Source organism: Symphalangus syndactylus, chromosome 18 (genome assembly GCF_028878055.3).
Source record: "Symphalangus syndactylus isolate Jambi chromosome 18, NHGRI_mSymSyn1-v2.1_pri, whole genome shotgun sequence".
NCBI classification, from domain to species: Eukaryota; Metazoa; Chordata; class Mammalia; order Primates; family Hylobatidae; genus Symphalangus; species Symphalangus syndactylus.
The window spans coordinates 96,142,815-96,160,434 of record NC_072440.2 but is presented as its reverse complement, the minus strand read 5'-3'; the positions used below and the strand labels follow the sequence as shown (position 1 = coordinate 96,160,434).

General features: G+C 48.2%; 2 long non-coding RNA genes and 1 other non-coding gene across 3 annotated transcripts; 2 read left to right on the top strand and 1 right to left on the bottom strand.

Annotated features, from left to right (window-relative positions):
* The first annotated feature begins 331 nt into the window (after window positions 1-331).
* Window positions 332-9,415, top strand: LOC129467230 (uncharacterized). The gene is made up of 5 exons (XR_008652336.2): window positions 332-847; window positions 1,933-2,105; window positions 4,732-4,914; window positions 6,088-6,231; window positions 9,353-9,415. It is a non-coding gene; the product is annotated as an uncharacterized lncRNA (long non-coding RNA).
* A 239-nt stretch (window positions 9,416-9,654) lies between these two features.
* LOC129468718 (small nucleolar RNA SNORA40) lies at window positions 9,655-9,783 on the top strand. The gene has a single exon (XR_008652796.1). It is a non-coding gene; the product is annotated as a small nucleolar RNA SNORA40 (small nucleolar RNA).
* Window positions 9,784-12,131: 2,348 nt separating this feature from the next.
* On the bottom strand, window positions 12,132-15,471 carry LOC129467399 (uncharacterized). Its single transcript, XR_008652377.2, has 3 exons — window positions 15,321-15,471; window positions 14,938-15,037; window positions 12,132-12,288 (listed from the first exon to the last, which is right to left on the bottom strand). It is a non-coding gene; the product is annotated as an uncharacterized lncRNA (long non-coding RNA).
* Between the last annotated feature and the right edge of the window lie 2,149 nt (window positions 15,472-17,620).

Genomic DNA, 17,620 nt, shown 5'->3' with positions numbered 1-17,620 from the left:
AGTTTGGATCCCTGCCCCCAACATTCTGGCTCTCCGTGGGATCATGTATGAAATTCTCTGTGTGGCTTCCTGGTCCTTCCTGGATCTGGCCTGATTCAGTTGGGAGAGAAGGAATCTTCCCCTTCTTGGGGAAAGAAGAGGGCTGACCTTGTGACAGTCTGGGATTCTGACAGAATGTGGAGGGTGGAGGTGAGAACAATGTCACAGTGCTCTGTGTTTAGCAGCGGAGCAGTGCTCAGAAATTCAAGATGAAATGATTTGGGACAGAGGTCAGAGAATTATGTTTCACTAGTATTTCTCAGGCTTTGAAAACTTTGGAAAAAACATTTATTTTTAGGTGAGATTTTTCCTTTAACGCATCAGCCTTGAGACCACAAATCTTTATTTATTCACTTAGACAACAAACATTGACTGACTAGCAGTTAGTTGCAGGCTACGCAGATAATATAGTCTCTGCTCTCAAAGAACACAGCATTTAGGTGGTGACAGGGTGGTGAACAGAGTGGCAGAGTGCTCTGATAACAGGTGCCACGAGAGAGGGAGCATCTACTTATCTCTTCAGGGGATGTCAGGCTTCACAGAGTAGGTATTTGCTGAACTGTTTCTCAGAGGATGAGCAGAAATTTTCCTGGCAGGGAAGGGGCATGAGAACACCCCAGGCAGAAGGAGCAGCAGGTACAGGAGACGAGATACACGTGTGTTCAGGTGGCTCCTGGGGACTGGTGGCGGGTGGAAGTTACAGGAGATGCAGGATGGAGAGGCGGGACTTTGATGCCATTCAAAGCACTTGGCTCTGTACTGGGAGAGACCTGGACCTTCATGAACCACTTTGCAACACAGAACATTGGTGGGTGGATTCTGATGTCCATGCAATTAATTCAAGTGAGCTCCCACATGAAGCACCCAGGAGAAAATGCTTTTAATTGAGAGACATGTTTTTCAAATGTTGCTCAGCTGCCAGCTCCTGTGTGCTCTGGCAGGAATGGCGAGTGATGCTTAGCTTTCTTCAAGCTCCATTAATCTGCCCATTTCTTTTGCTTCAAATCCCACTTCAAACACACAGCGGCTCCTCACACTCATAATGAAATAAATGATTTATAATCCTGTTGGGAGCCAGCAAGCCTCCTGTCTGATGGTTCAGGTGGTTAGGGCAGGCTGGGTTGATTCAGGTGACCTTTCAGAGTGCATCAGAGGACAGACAGTGGCTCTCCTCACCTTCCCAAACACACTCTTACACATGCATGCACACACATGCACACATACATACATACTTGGCTGCATGGACCTTGCCCTGTCTTTACCTCTTTCTGGTGCCCATGTGGGTCCCCCTGGGAGAGCCCAGTGACCTGGTCAAAGGGTAGGGTTCCAGTGGCTTCTGTGGAGTTAGCTACTGAGTGCTGAGTGCCACTTTATATGCCCAGTACCTAAGTTCATAATATTATGTGACATAAAAATATGCCAGGCTGGGGGCAGTGGCTCAAGCCTGTAATCCCAGCACTTTGGGAGGGTGAGTCGGGTGGATCACGAGGGCAGGAATTCGAGACCAGTCTGGCCAACATAGCGAAACCCCATCTCTACTAAAAATACAAAAAGTTAGCTGGGTGTGGTGGTGGACACCTGTAATCCCAGCTACTTGGGAGGCTGAGGCAGGAGAATCACGTGAACCTGGGAGGCTGAGGTTGCAGTGAGCCGAGATCATGCTATTGCACTCCAGCCTGGGCAACAGTGTGAGACTCTGTCTCAAAAAAACAAAAACAAAACAAAAAAACCAAGGTGTCATCTCCCTTTTCAGTGAGGGGAAAACCTGAGCTACAGAAATGTTAAGCGACAGGCACTAGTTTGCATTAAACTAGTAGTTGGCGGAATGAGGATGTGAACCTCTGACAGTTCCAATGCCAGTTCAAGGACCTGGCCTCTTTCACCCTACCCCAGGTTCTATCAGGCAGGCACCACTGGCTCACCTCCTGTTGTCCAGAACTGAGATTGGGATGAAGCATCTGAATCTATGCCATTGCCTATAGAAAAGGTTTTGGAAGTTGGGATCAGAGGTAGAGTTCATTGATTCACTTGTTCACCAGCCTCTTCTGAGTGCCTGCTGGAGGCAGGTTAGAAAAATATGTTTCGCTGGTATTTCTCAGGCTTGGAAAACTTTGGAAAAACATGTTTGATTTTAGGTGAGATTTTTCTTTTAACCTTGGATGACTTTGCATCCTGGGCTGGGGATGAGGACGAAATAATGCAGCTCCCACTTTCAGCACGTTGGTCTCCAGAAAGAGAAGTGTGGGATCTACCAGCAGGCTACGGTGTGCTCAAGGGGAACCTCAAGCAAGAGAGAGGGGCTCTAAGACCTGGGGAAGTCAGGCCCTGGGTCTGAAGGACTCCGCAGAATAATGACTTTGCAGCAGAGTCTTGATGGCTGGAGTTCCCCAGCTAAGCAAGGCAGGGAAGGGTGTTCCAGGCAGAGGGAACAGCGGTGTGAGGGCAGAGTGCTCAGAAGGAGTGAGAAAGCTGGGGAGGGTGGCCAGATAGTTTGTTGTTCAAATTGGAGTTTTTTTCTACCAAATTTTTAGATTGACAAATGTTATACCACATAGGAGTTGAAAAAATAGTACCATGAATACTTGTATGCTTTTTTGTGTTTTTTAGACAGTCTCGCTCTGTCGCTCAGGCTGGAGTGCAGTGGCGTGATCTCTGCTCACTGCAACCTCCGCCTCCCAGGTTCAAGCCATTCTCCCACTTCCACCTCCCAAGTAACTGGGACTGCAGGTGCATGACACCATGCCTGGCTAATTTTTGTATTCTTTTGTAGAGGCAGGGTTTCACCATGTTGGCCAGGCTGATCTCAAACTCCTGACCTCAAGTGATCCACTTGCCTTGACCTCCCAAAGTGCTGGGATTACAGGCATGAGCCACCGTGCCTGGCAAAACCCTGTGTTCATTTCACTACCTCTGGGTAGATATGAATTCTCTCACCTTGACCTTGGGATTCAGTTTCTATGCAGGGGAAATGCACCTAAAACTCACTTTGGCTTGACTCGAGGTTTCTTCCTCAATCTTATGTTGATTATTACACTGTAGCTAGAGAGACTTATTATACATGGAACAGAAAAATGAAGAACAATTTGCTTTAGAAATTCCTCTAAAATCCTTTATATGTCAATGAAAACTGCTCATAAACACATATCACATTCTCATGAAAATATTTGAGCAGTCAGGAAGATAGTGCAAAAGGATATTGTTCTGAGAATTAGGGCACCAGCTCTAATTCGCGGTTTCAACTTGAACCTATTCCTTTCCCTCTCTCAGCCTCAATTTCCTATTCTGTAGAATGGGGATGAAAAATCCTAACTTGTCTACCTGCAGAGAGTGTTGAAGGAATTAAAACAGGTGATGAAAGTAAAAGCAATTAGTAAACTCTGAAATGCAGCACATAAGGGAGGGATTGTTGATAGACCTCCTGGATTGCGAAGGGAAGCAGAGAATCTCCCTCTAGCAGGTATGCATGCAGCTGCAATCTTAATCTGGAACAATGTTATCAACTTTTGAGATGTTTCCTTATTTCCTTCAGGGAAGTGGGGGGAAAATAATTTTTGGCTTAGACCTTAGACAGTACTTAGTGATTGTGAACTCCTAAATGTGCCTCCTTGAGTGTAAGCTCCCCCAACTCAGAAGCTCCAGTGGGGCAGACACTTTGCTTTGTTCACTGCTGCAGCCCTAGCACCTAAAACAATGTTAAGCCCATAGTATATGCTCAATAAATATTTATGGAATAGGCCACTCACGGTGGCTCACGCCTGTAATCCCAGCACTTTGGGAGGCTGAGGCAGGCGGATCACCTGAGGTCAGGAGTTTGAGATCAGCCTAACCAACATGGTGAAACCCCGTCTCTACTAAAACTACAAAAATTAGCCTGTCGTGGTGGCAGGTGCCTGTAATCCCAGCTACTTGGGAGGCTGACACAGAAGAATCATTTGAACCCAGGAGGTGGAGGTTGCAGTGAGCTGAGATTGTGCCATTGCATTCCAGCCTGGGCAACAAGAGCGAAACTCCATCTCAAAAAAAAATTATGGAAAAATTGATCAAATGATTAGCCATAACTTACACTGAGAGACACATGAGAGAGGACAGGGAGACTTTTCATGTCTGTATCCACAGTGCTGAGCATCACATGACACAAAGCCTTGGAATGATTGGAGGATTTGCTTAGTCATTATTATATCCCAACCTTGACGTGAACCTAAAGGTTCAAACTATGATTACATTTCATTTTAGTACCAATGGTATTTTCTTCAAGCAATGCAAATCAAAGCTGTATCAGTCAGCTTTTGTTAGACTATGGTTAGTAACAAATACCATCAAAATGTCAGTGGACTATAAAAACAAATATGCAGGGTGCAGGGGCTCATGCCTGAAATCTCAGAGCTTTGAGAGGCCGAGGAGGGAGATCTCTTGAAGCCAGGAGTTCAAGACCAGCCTAGGGAACATAAGGAGACCCCTGCCTCTACAAACAATAAGAGAAAACACTAGCTGGGCATGATGCTACATGCCTGTAGTCCCAGCTATTCTTTGGGAGGTTGAGACAAGAGGATCACTTAAGCCCAGGAGTTTGAGGTTGCATTGAGCTCTGATCTTGCCACTGCAATCTAGCCTGGGTAACAGTGTGAGATCCTCTCTGTAAAATAAATAAATAAATACAAAATGAAAACAGTTTATTTATTTATTTATTTTTAGGTCATCAAGTCACCTGAGGCTCTGATCCAGTACTTTCTCATTCTGAGGCTGAAAGCATAACCCCTGATCTTGATTTTGTGGCAGAGGGGAAAAAGAGAGAAATGGCCAAACCAGGCAGTGAATCTTGCAGCCTCTGTTAGATGTGATAACATCACTTCTGCTCGTGTTCCACTGGCAAAGCAGGTCATGTGATCAAGCCCGATGTGGGTATTGGCGGGGTGGATATTACTCACGAAGGGGCTCTGCAAGGCATGTGGTAGGGGGTGGGGCTGCTCAGTTCTCCTGTAGGCAGGGAGAGTGCAATGAACCACCCTGGCCTTCAAAACACTTTGACTTCTTTGAGGGTCAAAGTTTTGGCCTCTTATGAGATCCCAGAATCCCAGAATATCTGGCTAGAAGAGGCTTTGAGCTGAAGCCACCATGATTACAAATCAGGAAGCTGAAATACGGGGACTAGAAAGGACCTCATCGTGGATTTTACAGATGCTATTGGAACATTGAAAATGTTCCCCCAATTTTATGACGTTGACATAAGAACTATAGGCTGGCCATGGGAATGGGGGCCTGGAATCCCAGCTACTCTGGAGGCTGAGGTGAAAGAATCACTTGAGCCCAGGAATTAGAGGCTTCAGGGAGCCATGATCATGCCACTGCACTCCAGTCTGGGTGACAGAGCAAGATCCCAACTCTAAAAACAAATAAACCAGCTACTGAAGTCAATGTTGCTTTATAAGTTGTACAGAACAGAGAATGAAAAGCACCCTCTTCACCGGAGTTACCTGCATCTCCCACTGCCTAGCACAACTTTTGGCCCCGAGGGTACAAATAATGGACAGCATATGGCTGCTTTCCTCAAGGAGCCCATATAGAGTCCAGGGGACAGGAGATGAAGCCTACAATGACAGCATGACATGATACACTCAGGAAGTCTGGAGGCACAGAATGGGGTGGCCCCAATCAAGATTCAGGATGAGAAAAGGCTTTCTGAAGAAGAGAGTGTTGGAGAAACAGCCAAGGCTGAGATGTGCAAAGAAAGTACGGTGCATCCGGGAATAGCGAGCAGTTGAAGGGCCTTAGGCATCGTGCACAGAGTCTGGAAGGGGAGCCACTGAAGGGTCAGGTGTTTCTTTCAGAAGCATTGACCTGGCATCCTTCTGGAGAGGATGTGTTGGGGGGTGTGTGTTGGGGGGTGCCAGAGACTGCCCTGGGCCCCAGCTGGAGTTCTCCTGTGGGATCCTAACAGTAATGACATCTTAGATTTGTGTCTCCTCCCACTCTCCCATGTACACACAGGCGGGCATCCAGTGGTATCCCCATAACAGCTTGTGTGCAAGAACTGTGGTCCGTGTTTTGCAGGTGAGGGAACTGAGACTCGAAGAAATGAAGGAACATGCACAAGAGAACACACAGGAAGTGAGGAACCACACTGACATTCTCCCCGCAGGCCTGCTTGACCGCGTAGCCCCTCTTCTTCCCAGCCTACCCTCTGCCCTTCCCCTGGTAGGTGGTGGAGACTGCCAGTTACCCCCAGGACTGATTGTTCTTAATTAATAAATGGTCCCTCCCACCTAGCCTTCTGATCTGCCACTTGTAGGATTTTGTTTTACTAGAAAATACCTTGGCACACAGGAAATGCTCAAAAAGTATTTGCAGAGTGAAGAAAGGATGGAATCGGAGCTGCACAGATTACTGTGCATTGGGCCCCTTCTGTCATTCCGGGATATGGATTTAGCAAGGGGGCTGGTCAAAGCGAGGCCTTGATTTTAAAGGGTGCAGTTGTACTTTGTTTATTTTATTTTATTTTATTTTATTTTATTTTATTTTATTTTATATTTTGTTTTGTTTTGTTTTATTTTATTTTATTTTATTTTATTTTATTTTATTTTATTTTATTTTATTTTATTTTAAGATGGAGTCTCGCTCTGTCGCCTAGGCTGGAGTGCAGTGGTGTGATCTTCGCTCGCTGCAACCTCCGCCTCCCAGGTTCAAACAGTTGTCCTGCCTCAGCCTCCCAAGTAACTGGGACTACTGGCGCGTGCCACCATGCCAGGCTAATTTTTTGTATATATATGTTTTTTTCTTTTGAGACGGAGTCTCGCTCTGTCGCCCAGGCTGGAGTGCAGCGGCGCAATCTCGGCTCACTGCGAGCTCCGCCTCCCGGGTTCACGCCATTCTCCTGCCTCAGCCTCTCCAAGCAGCTGGGACTACAGGCGCCCACCACCACGCCCGGCTAATTTTTTGTATTTTTAGTAGAAACGGGGTTTCACCATGTTAGCCAGGATGGTCTTGATCTCCTGACCTTGTGATCCTCCCGCCTCAGCTTCTCAAAGTGCTGGGATTACAGGTGTGAGCCACCTCACCCAGTGTTTGTTTATTTTTTAATTAAACTTTTCAATGTTGAGATAATTGTTGATTCACACCATGGGTTCAAATCCCCATTCCACCGCCTGCATGCTGGGGAGATCTTGGGTGTGTTGCTTAAATTGTGTGGCTTAAATTCTGTTCTCTCACCTGGGGAAACAGGGATCTGAATGGTGTCTACAGCATCAGGCTATCCCCAGCAGAGTCCTTGTCACCTATGGGCTGCCCCAGGAATACCTTAATAAACATGGTTATCAGCCTTGTGCCTTTCAACCCCATCGCCTCTGACGAAGAGGCGCCACGGGGAAGCAGCATAGTGCAGAGGTCATGGAGCTTGGATCTGAACCATCTGAGTAGGAAGTGTATTCTGCCCTGTATTTGCTGGGCGATCTTGGTCTTTCTGAACTTCCATCAAACAGTGTAACAGAACCTTCCCTGAGGGTTGCTGTGAGAATGAAGAGCGGATGTATGTTATGTGCCTTCTGGGTTGTAGGAGTGGCACAAATGAGTGATGCCCGTTCACTTCTATCCTCTCTCTGGAGCTGGCTTTCCCACTACTCCTTTCTCCTCACAGCCCTGCCGGTGCCCAGCCACCATTCTCTGTTCCTCGCTGGTTAATCCATAAGGTAGTAATGACTGACAATGGCTTTTGCGTTTTAATAAGGAGCTTCATGCCTTACTCCAAAAAGAGGGCCAAATTATCATTTTTGGCACCCGAGTCACTAAGGGAGAGGTTTGTTTGTGCGTGCAGGAGGGCAGGAACCCGGGACACCTCACTGTGTGGGTGCATCAGCTACCCCGCCCATGCCAGGGCCTCTGCTGGTTCACATTACACATTTTTTGCCAATGAGAAACCAAGGCTCGGGTTACCCCTTCCCATGCTGCCAGGGCCCCTTGTTCAGCACACAACCTGCTCAGCTGTCCAAGGCCAACCTGCAGCTGTGTCCAGGCCGCATCTGGCTCTGGGGTCCCCCTTGTCTCCCTGTCGCCCCCACTACTTCCCCACTCTCCAGCAGTAGGCTCCTGAGGCCCTGCAGACTGCCCATGACTGCTATTGGAACAGCTGCTTCTTTCCGGGCCCAGCCAGTCACCCTACTGGAGATGAGTGGCCTCCAATCCCCATAAACTTGCTGCTGATCTCGTGGTTCCAGTGACTTTTCTCCTGTAGCCTCAGGACTTTCTGGAGCTCATTTGTCTAAAGAAAGAAGGGCAGGCTTTGTCCCTCCCTGGACTTATACTCACCGAGTACTGAGCCCAACTTTCCAGCAGCTGCCATCAAGGCTGTGGTGTGAATAGGCCTCCTCTTTCACCCTCCCTCGTAGGGAGGGCTGGAAGCAGCTCACCCACACAGGGGTGGTGGCAGAGTCTCATCCAGCCACTGAGTGACACTGGGCACTTCTTGAGGGCCTCCCCATTCTGTCTGCCTGTCTCATATGGCTGTAAGAGGGAGTCAGGGAAGTTGCTAGGTGGTGAATGCTTTATCATTTCTAAAGTCCAGTGTAAAAGTCAGTACCATTATTTGCTACAAAATCCAGACACTTAGGCATTTCTCCTTTAGAAGAGCTACTGAAATAACAGCCCCAATTATTAATAACATTTCTAATTATGAATTATTAACGATGGATGTGATTGCCAGCATTTGTTTTCCAGAAGGCCGGAATGAGCTTGGTGTCAGAGGAGACTGCAACACTCGACTTTAAGTTCTTAAGAGCTGAAGATTGTGTCTTCTTGGACATATGTATTCTTGTGTAGCCCCAGGGTTGGTCTAACAGGCCTCAGAGGACTCCCTTTCACCTTCTGGCTAACTCCTTCACTTAGGATTGATATCAATTCTCAAGAAAAAAAAACAGATGCATTTTTCATCAAGAAGAATGATTTTGTAGGGGAGTTTCCTTTTGCAAACAGTATTATGAACCTTGTTTTCCAGTAATGACTATCTTTCTCTTGAAGGCACTGAAGGAGGAATCAGTCAGGCACACGTTTACCATCGCCCGCTGGCCTGGCCTCTCTCGGAGACCTGAATTAGATTTGAATGATGTTTGTTGTGTGCCAGGCCTCTGCTAGGCTCCGTGGAAGATATGGAAATAGATCATGACAGTTCTTGCCTTTGGGGAGTTCGCTGTCTAGTAAGGGACACAAAATGTATCCGGAAATTGTTATAACAGAATTAAAAAGCACTTTGGGAGCAGGGGCTGGGGTAATGGGGGAGGCATGGATGGTTGATTATTTTTAATTAGAAGGTTTGGAAAATTCTTCCTAGGAGAACAGGCACTGGAGATGGGCCTTGGAGAACGTGAGGATTTTAGGAATTGGACAAAGTGAGGTGAGTATGAAGGAAATTTCAAGAAAAGGAAGGTACTAGCAAGATGTAGACTGGGCAAGGCCAAGGCATATTTGGTGAATGGTAGGCCTTCAGGGATGGCTGGTGGGTCAGGCCTTTGGGAGACTATGGGGTCAGGGGGCATGAAATGAAACACGTACTGTGTCCAGGCTAGGAGGGTCTTGTGGGCATGGAATTAATCCACCCACTCACACCTTCCTCATGTTCCAGGTGCTGTTCCATGCACTGAGGATTCTAAAGAGAAATAATCCACTACCAGACTTACAGATAGGTTCAAGAAATAAACCCTCTTTTGCAACCCAGAGCTCATTGTTTCAGTATGAGTTTCGATACATATAAGAAGAAATAGTATGATACCAAAAAATAAAGTAAAATAAAAGAAAGAAAGAAATAATTCACAGCCAGGCGCAGTGGCTCATGCCTGTAATCCCAGCACTTTGGGAAGCTGAGGCGGGCGGATCACTTGAGGTCAGGAGTTCAAGACCAGCCTGGCCAACATGGTGAAATCCCATCTCTACTAAAAGTACAAAACTTAGCCGGGCGTGGTGGCACACACCTGTAATCCCAGCTACTTGGGAGGCTGAGTCAGGAGAATCACTTGAACCTGGGAGGTGGAGGTTGCAGTGAGCAGAGATCGCACCATTGTACACCAGCCTGGGCAACAGAGCCAGACTCAATCTCAAAAAAAAAAAAAAATTCACAATCCTGTCCTCAAAGAGCCTACAGTTTATTGTGGCACATAAAACACTAAAGAATTGTAAGGATGTGACAGGATCAATCCTATCTATGATAGACATAAGGTCAGAGGAGGTCGTAAGATATAAGGTCAGCTACTCTGACCTGGGAAAGAGAGTTGGGGGAAGCTGTACAGAAAAAAAGGTCAGCTTTGGCTTGAGTCTTGAACTGCTATCAAGCAGTTCAATTGAGTTTTCCTTGAATTTAATCCGGAAGTTAGTCCAGTAGTTCTCTAATTTTGCCCCTGGAAACATTTATCAATGTCAGGGGATGTTTTTGGTTGTCGTGACTTGGTGGTGAGGGTGGTGCTACTAGTGTCTCATGGGTGGAGGTCAGGGATGCTGCTGTACATCCTAAAATGCACAGGGCAGCCTGCACAGTAAGGAAGGATCCGGCCCAAAAGTCAATCGCGCTGAGATTGAGAAACTCGGTGTTGAAGAACATGTCAAACTCCACCACGTTGGGAACTGGGAGATGGTCGAGTAGCCAACAGATTCCTGTGGCTTTGGGCAGGTCCCAGCTGTTTCTGGTGGGCCTCATGCTATGGACTTCATGTGTCCCCTCAGAATTCATGTGGAAGCCCTAAACCTCTGTGTAATAGTATTTGGTGGTGGGGCCTTTGGAAGAAATTAGGGTTAGATTAGGTCATGATGGGACAAATGGCCTTATAAAAAGAGAAAGAGGTGCAAGATATCTCTCTTCCTCCCTCCCTCCCTCCCTGCCTCCCTCCCTCCCTCCCTCTCTCCTTGCCTCCCTCCCTCCCTCCCTGCCCCTGTCACCATCCCCCCAGCCTTCAGAACCGTAGGGGCTAAATGTCTGTGGTTTCTGCCCTCCAGTCTACAGCATATTGTGATTCTATGATAGCAGATGGAGCATCTTGATTTCCTCTATCTGGTCATGAGTCTGTGAAGCTAGATGTTCTTTGACACTTGTCTCACCTCTCTAGGACATCATGAGAGGGTTGTTCAGCGAATGTTCAGCTCACTCATCTTCTGGCAGGGCGTGGTTTTCATCTATCTGCAGAGTTCTGGCTCATATATTTATAGAGTTTCTAGAGGCAGTTTTATAAAGCGTGTTGGATAAGGTGTTGTGTTGTTTGTTGGGTATAGTGGATTATTTATATTGCTGGATAACTATGTGACACAGGGAAAAATATGCAGTATTATGAAATATTAAGATCTCTCACTCTCACCCCACCCAGCCACATTTTCTTCACACTGTCACTCAGTCCTGGTCACATACAGAAGCCACTTTCATGGCTGGAGAGACCCTTCCCCTTGACTCAGCCTCTGACAGCCTCTCACTGTCCATTAGCTCTGGTCTCATCCCCTGGGCCTGACTTTCCCAGCCCTCCACAGCCTAACTCCGGGGACAGCTCCGCCTCATCTGGATGCCTCGTTCCCTCAGGCTGTGCCAGAGACTTGCTTCAGCCACAGCAAACCCACCATTGTTCCCCAAATGAACACCCCTAGAGGGAAGAGACTGTGCTTAATTGCTCTAAAAGTCCAGTTCAGCAAAGACCCAGTGAATAAAATGACAGACAAATGAATGCACACTTTAAAGAGGCTTTTAGAATTCATGAGAGGCCACATGTCGAGGAGGTTGGTGATGGGAAGGCAGTGGCACCCATGGACAGAAATAAGGGAAAACATTTCCTCCACGAGGCAAAGAGGCCATCTCTGTGTTGGCAAATTTAAGACGTCACTCTGCAGAGATGGAATCTGACTTCTAGGGATGTCAGTTAGCATCTCCGTGGTTACTTCTCTGTGATTCCGCTGGAGATGGCTGCATAGCTTCAAGTTCCACACCCACACAGCTTCACTGAACAGCAGGAGGGGTTGTATCAGTGAGCTGCTGTCATGAGAGCACTGTGTAACAAACCACCCCAAACTCAATGACCTATCACAAGTGCAACAGACCATTTATTTTTCTTTCTCTGCAGTCTACCTACGGGTGAGCCAGGACTGTTCTGCTTCAGGCCGAGGCGAGGCTGAGCTTGTCTCTGAGGCTTCAGGTCAGGTTCAGGTCTGTTCCGCAGTCATCCTAATTTTCTTCTACTCACGAGGAACCCAGCATGTTGATCGCATGATAGATTCAGGGAGCAAATCGTAAGGCCAAGCCTGTGAGAACATTGAAAGTCTGTTTCACGTCTGCTCCCATCCTATTGGCCAAGCAAGGCATCTGCCCATGTCTGGGCCAATAGCGCATGATGGTGAGCTGGCATGTGCGTCCTGCCCTGAGGGGAGGGGAGGGGAATAGGAGCATCAATACTCTCTGAACACTCATCTCATCTATCGCAGGGGTAGGATGTGTTCCTGAAACCCTCAGCCAGAGTTCCCCAGGGAATCTTACGTCACACTGACTAGAACCGAGTCTCGTGCCCAGCCCCAAACCAATCACTAGCCAAGAAGGACGGGCTCACTATGAGGGATTAGACCAATTGTCATTTGGCCCTGGGTCAGGACCCTCTTCCTGTGAACAGTGGATGGAGTTGGGCTCCTGTCAGCAAGGCATTGGCAGGGAATGACTATGGAGTAAGCAACCGATGTCTGCCCCAGCCACCAGCTCTGATCAGGGTGAGGTCGCTTTTCCTCTTCGGGCCCAGAGTAGCATGGAAAAGTCTCCGTGGGCCTTGCAGGGTGTTGGAAGTGTGCCCACACAAGTCTTTCCAGGTGCCACACGCTGAAATACCTTCACTCGCTCCGTCCTCACCATGCAGACCAGCCAGTGCACTCCCACCTCACACACTGGCTCACCAGGCAGTTCCTTCTGTGGGTGTGTCTGTCCTTACAGGATCCCTGGAGCAAAGGCTGCCCTTGCCAGGCACTGGCCGGCAGCTCCCATGGCACAGGTGTCACATCAGGCCTGCTGCACTTGCCCCTGCTTGCCCAGGGACTTCCCTTCTAACAAGAAGATCTGACAGCATCTCTAAGTTGGTAAGAACCTGGATGGCCAAACCGACTTGGATTATTCTACCCTCTGCCTGCCTCTCTGGGCTTCAGATTGTTCATTAGAAACATTCTGGGGGATGATAGGGATTCTCACACAATCTCCCTTGCAGGAAAGTGGGTTTTCTGATGGCAATGGCTATCTCGGGGGAGTGGGGGCATAAGCATTCAGCCCCTCCCGAGCAGCCAAGCTGTTTCTGGGCATCCCTCTCCGTATCTGGTCCCTGAAGCTCTGGGATCCTCCTGTGAAGGCCTGGGCAGTGCATGCAAGGCAGGCAGGGGCCTTGAATTCTAACCCTAGCAAGGCCTTGACATTGCTGTGTGAAGACGCCTTGTAGGGCCTGAAGCTTTTGCATTTGGGGAGTTTTTTCTTAAAAAATAAAAAAAAAGGTAGAACATAATTTGTAAATGCCCAACTAGGTAAGAGCTGTGCTGGTTAATTGTGTGTGTCAACTTGGCTGGGCCACAGTGCCCAGATATTTGGTCAACCATTATTCTGGCTTTTCCTGTGAAGGTGTTTTGTGAATGAGATTAACATTTAAATTGGTGAACTCTGAGTCATGCAGATTGCCCTCCATAATGTGGGTGGACCTCACCCAGTTAGTTGAAGGCCTGGCCACTCCCGAGGAGGAAGAAGCTCTGCCAGCAGGCAGCCTTCAGACTTGAACTGCAGCTCTTCTGTGGGTCTCCAGCCTGCTGCCACACCCTGTGGAGTTTGTACTCCCAAGCCTCCACGGTCATATGGGCCAGTTCCTTAAAACCTCTTTCTGTCTCTCTCTTTCTCTCTATGTCTCTCTCTTTCTCCCTCCATCTATCGCTGTCTCTCTTCTCCCTGTCTCTCTCTTTTTCTCTGTCCTTCTGCCTCCTTCTGTTTCTCTGGTGTCTCTGTCTTTATCTATCTCTCCATCTTTATCTCTCTCCCTCTCTCCATTTCTGTCTCTCTGTCTGGTCATCTCTCTCTGTGCTCTGTGTGTGTGTCTCTCTCTATTTCTCTGCCTCTCTCCCCATCTCTCTTTTTCTCCCTCTCTCTCTGTCTGATAATCTCTCTCTCTCTTTTTCTCTCTGTCTCTCTCTCTCTCTTTTTCTCCGCACGCACACGCATCTTGTTGCATCTGTTTCTCAGAAGAATGCTGCCTAACACAGGGCCTTGGAAAGACCCCATGCTATCAGGGGCCCGACGCCCGAGGCCCATTAGCTTCTCTGTGGAATCATCCCTGGGAGCCGGGCCGCCCTCCCTATGCTGGTCCTCCACAGTCCCTCTCTAAGATGGTGAGGGGTTGCCCCTGAGCTTGGCCTTGGTGCTGACGCCCTACACACAGACTGCAGGTCTCTGAGCACTCCCAGATAGTCAAGCATCAGGGTCCCCAGCCCTGCCTCTGGCCATCCCCCCACCCGCAGCCCATGCACACGAGGTGAAGAAGCAGCAAGAGGCACACAGAGGACCACTTTCTCACACCAGGAGCCTTCAGCGGCTGAAGAACCCAAGGTCGCCCCAGACCCCAGGCCTGGCCATCTTTCCCTTTTCCTCAGCTGAGTTCTGCTCAGCTTGCTCCTTTCCAAGTACCATTACCTGCCACTTATGGGCTGCACAACGAAATATATGGCGGTTCATAGATTTTCAGACACAGTAAAACACCCTTGTCAAGGCCAGATTGTTGTCTGCCTGTCACTGCTAATGAGAATGTACCTTCTCCGGAGGCATTTTGAAGGGGTTGGAGCCCTGGCATGGAGCTGGGGAGCTGGGTGCTGGTTGCAGGGGAGCCACTAACTGGCCAGTGGCCTTGGTCAGTCCCATCTCCCAGGTGACCCTCCACTGAGTACCTGGGCTTTGCTGGATGATCCACGGTCCTTGCAGTTGTGCCATCCACTGGATAGACTTTGCAGGTTGCTCTGCTGCCCCCATGTGCTTGGTGACCTGGCCCTTTTGAGAAGACAGTGGGGATGGGGAAGACTTTGGGCATTGAATTGGGAACTCATTTTGTCCTGGGTGGATTCACCAAGAAGTCAAACACACTGGACAAGCCACCAAGCAAATGAATAAATGCACTAATTTGAATTTTTTACAAGCGTTGCTCCTGTGCTTTGGGGTGTGTGTTGATGTGTGCACACGCAGGAGCGGGGGTGGAAAGGAAGTGACCCTTGCTTGGTTTAGTTGCATTATGCAGGGACCCCTTTGGGCAGTCCTCCGCAAGCAGCCAGCTTACGGGATGCAGGAGAGGGTCATTGGGCCTTCATCATCAGAGGAAGAATTCCTCCGTCTGGCTGAAGAGGAGACAGTGCATGAAAAATGGTGGCAAGGGGTCAGGAGGGGAAGGCAAGTGAGAAAACACTTTCATCTATTATCCCAGGGTCAATGGGCTCCCTCCCATCAGGGAACCTTGGGGCCGATGAATGGCCCATTGCGGGAGGTGCGGCATTGTGTAGATTGGGAGCCCACGTCACAATCCCCCACCTCAGGACAATAGTGCCTAAGAAAGTAGTGGGTGGCTCGCCTCCCAGGAGCTGCTTCTTCTTATCAAAGGGCTTTCACCAGGAACGCCCCAGCCTGCTTAGGAAGGAGGGAGAGCTGTTTGTCCAATAATGCGAAGGCATTTCAGACTCATTCCAAATTCTCCGTCATGGCGATTAGGTTGCTCCGTATTGAATTTCCTCCAGAACCAGTGTAGGTTTCTCAGCTGTTGCCGCTCCCTAAAAGCCACACATATTCTTTGAGTTGTGTAATTTTTGTTTGAAGATCAACACATTCCTGTTTAAAAAGAAGTCCAAATCCTTATGCTGAAAAAAAGACATGCATTCCCTCCAAAGAAGATGCCTGGAGGGCCACATATGTCCAGCCTGCAGTGGGTATGCAGCACAGGGGCTGGCTCCCGGTTTGGGCAAAACCATGGTCTTACCTTCTTCCTGGCACCTCCTTATCAATAACCCATAATTACACGTTTTAAAATATCCTGCAAATTAGTTGTGAGTCTGGCATTGTGACTACCCTTATTGAGTTAGGGCTGGTTTGCTTTCAGGGTTTCCAGAAATATGTCACCCAAATGGAGAGAATGTGATATCCTGGTCGTACCTGATGTTCCCTGCTACCTTAAGCTTTACAAGTGGGCGGTGGCCAGAGATGTGATTTTGTGGTGTTGTTTTCACATCTGGCACAGGGCCTCGAATCTCAGATCTCAAAATGAGCCTGCCTGGCACCAGGCAACCCTTGATTTCAGATCCAGAACTGATACCTGCATAGAGACCCCCTGGGCTGCAAGGCTTTCCTGGTGAGCAAAACTGACTATCCATAGGCAGGGATTTTGTGAGAACTGGTCCTTATGGCCCCAGACCTTGTAAATGGCTTTCCTGCATTTTCAGTTGGCAATTTACTTAGGAAGTCAGTTGAGTGGCAGGCCCTGTACAAGGAGCTGGAAAAACAAAAAGAAAGAGGACGTGGTCCCTGCCCATGTTGGGGACAAATTAATAGATAGATGAATGCAAACATCTGTGGTTAGCATTATGAAGGAGCTACACATGAGGTACATACCCTACACTGTAAGCACTTGAAGCAACAACGACAGTGATTTATTTCTAGAGTACGGTAAAGAGTCTATGGTAGAGTACTGGGTTGAATAGTGCCACCCCAAATTCATGTCCACCCAGAACACCAGAATGTGACCTTATTTGGAAATAGGGTCGTTGCAGGTGTAATTTGTTAGATAAGGTCACCCTGGACTAGGGTGGGCCCTAAGTCCAATGACCGTGGTCCTCATAAGAAGGCCATGTGAAGACAGAGGCAGGGGTTGGAGTGATGTAGCTGCAAGCTGAGGATTGCTGGCCACCACCACAGGGGAGATGCAGGGAGAAGATTCTCCCTTGAAGCCTCCGGAAGGTACAGACCCTCAGGACACCCTGTTTTCTGACTTCTGGCCTCCTGAACTGTGAGAGAATAAGTGTCTGTTGTTTTCAGCCATCATGTTTGTGGTCATTTGTTACAGCAATCCTAGGAAACTAATACACATGGTGTGTTGTCAATTACATTTCACTGGCAGCACTGAATGAGAGTTTCCACAGTTGGATGGAGTGGGAGCTGGGTTATGGGCTAACCATGGAGACAACTGGGGCTGGGGACCACAGGTAAAGGAGGAAATGGGAACAGAGAAGAATGAAAGCATGCAGAAGCTTCTGCCCTGTGGGTGGCATATGCCAGGAATGAAGAGGGCACGTGGGAGTGTGGGAAGGTGGGACTGGCCAAGTGAAGAAGGACAGCTCAAAAAGACTTGGCGAACCATAATAAGGAGTTTAGGTTTTATCGTTTCCCTACCTTCCTTCCTTTTTTTTTTTTTTTTTTAAATCAAATCAGTGATCTTTGTCACATAGACATCCTGCAGAATAGCAAAAGGTTCACGGATGTTGCAGGGAAAAACAAAAGTTGCTGGCTCCTCTGTGATACAATATTGCACAGAAAAACTAAACACAAAGAGGTGCCAGATGCCAGTAGTGTTATATGTACAATTTTAAAAAGAAA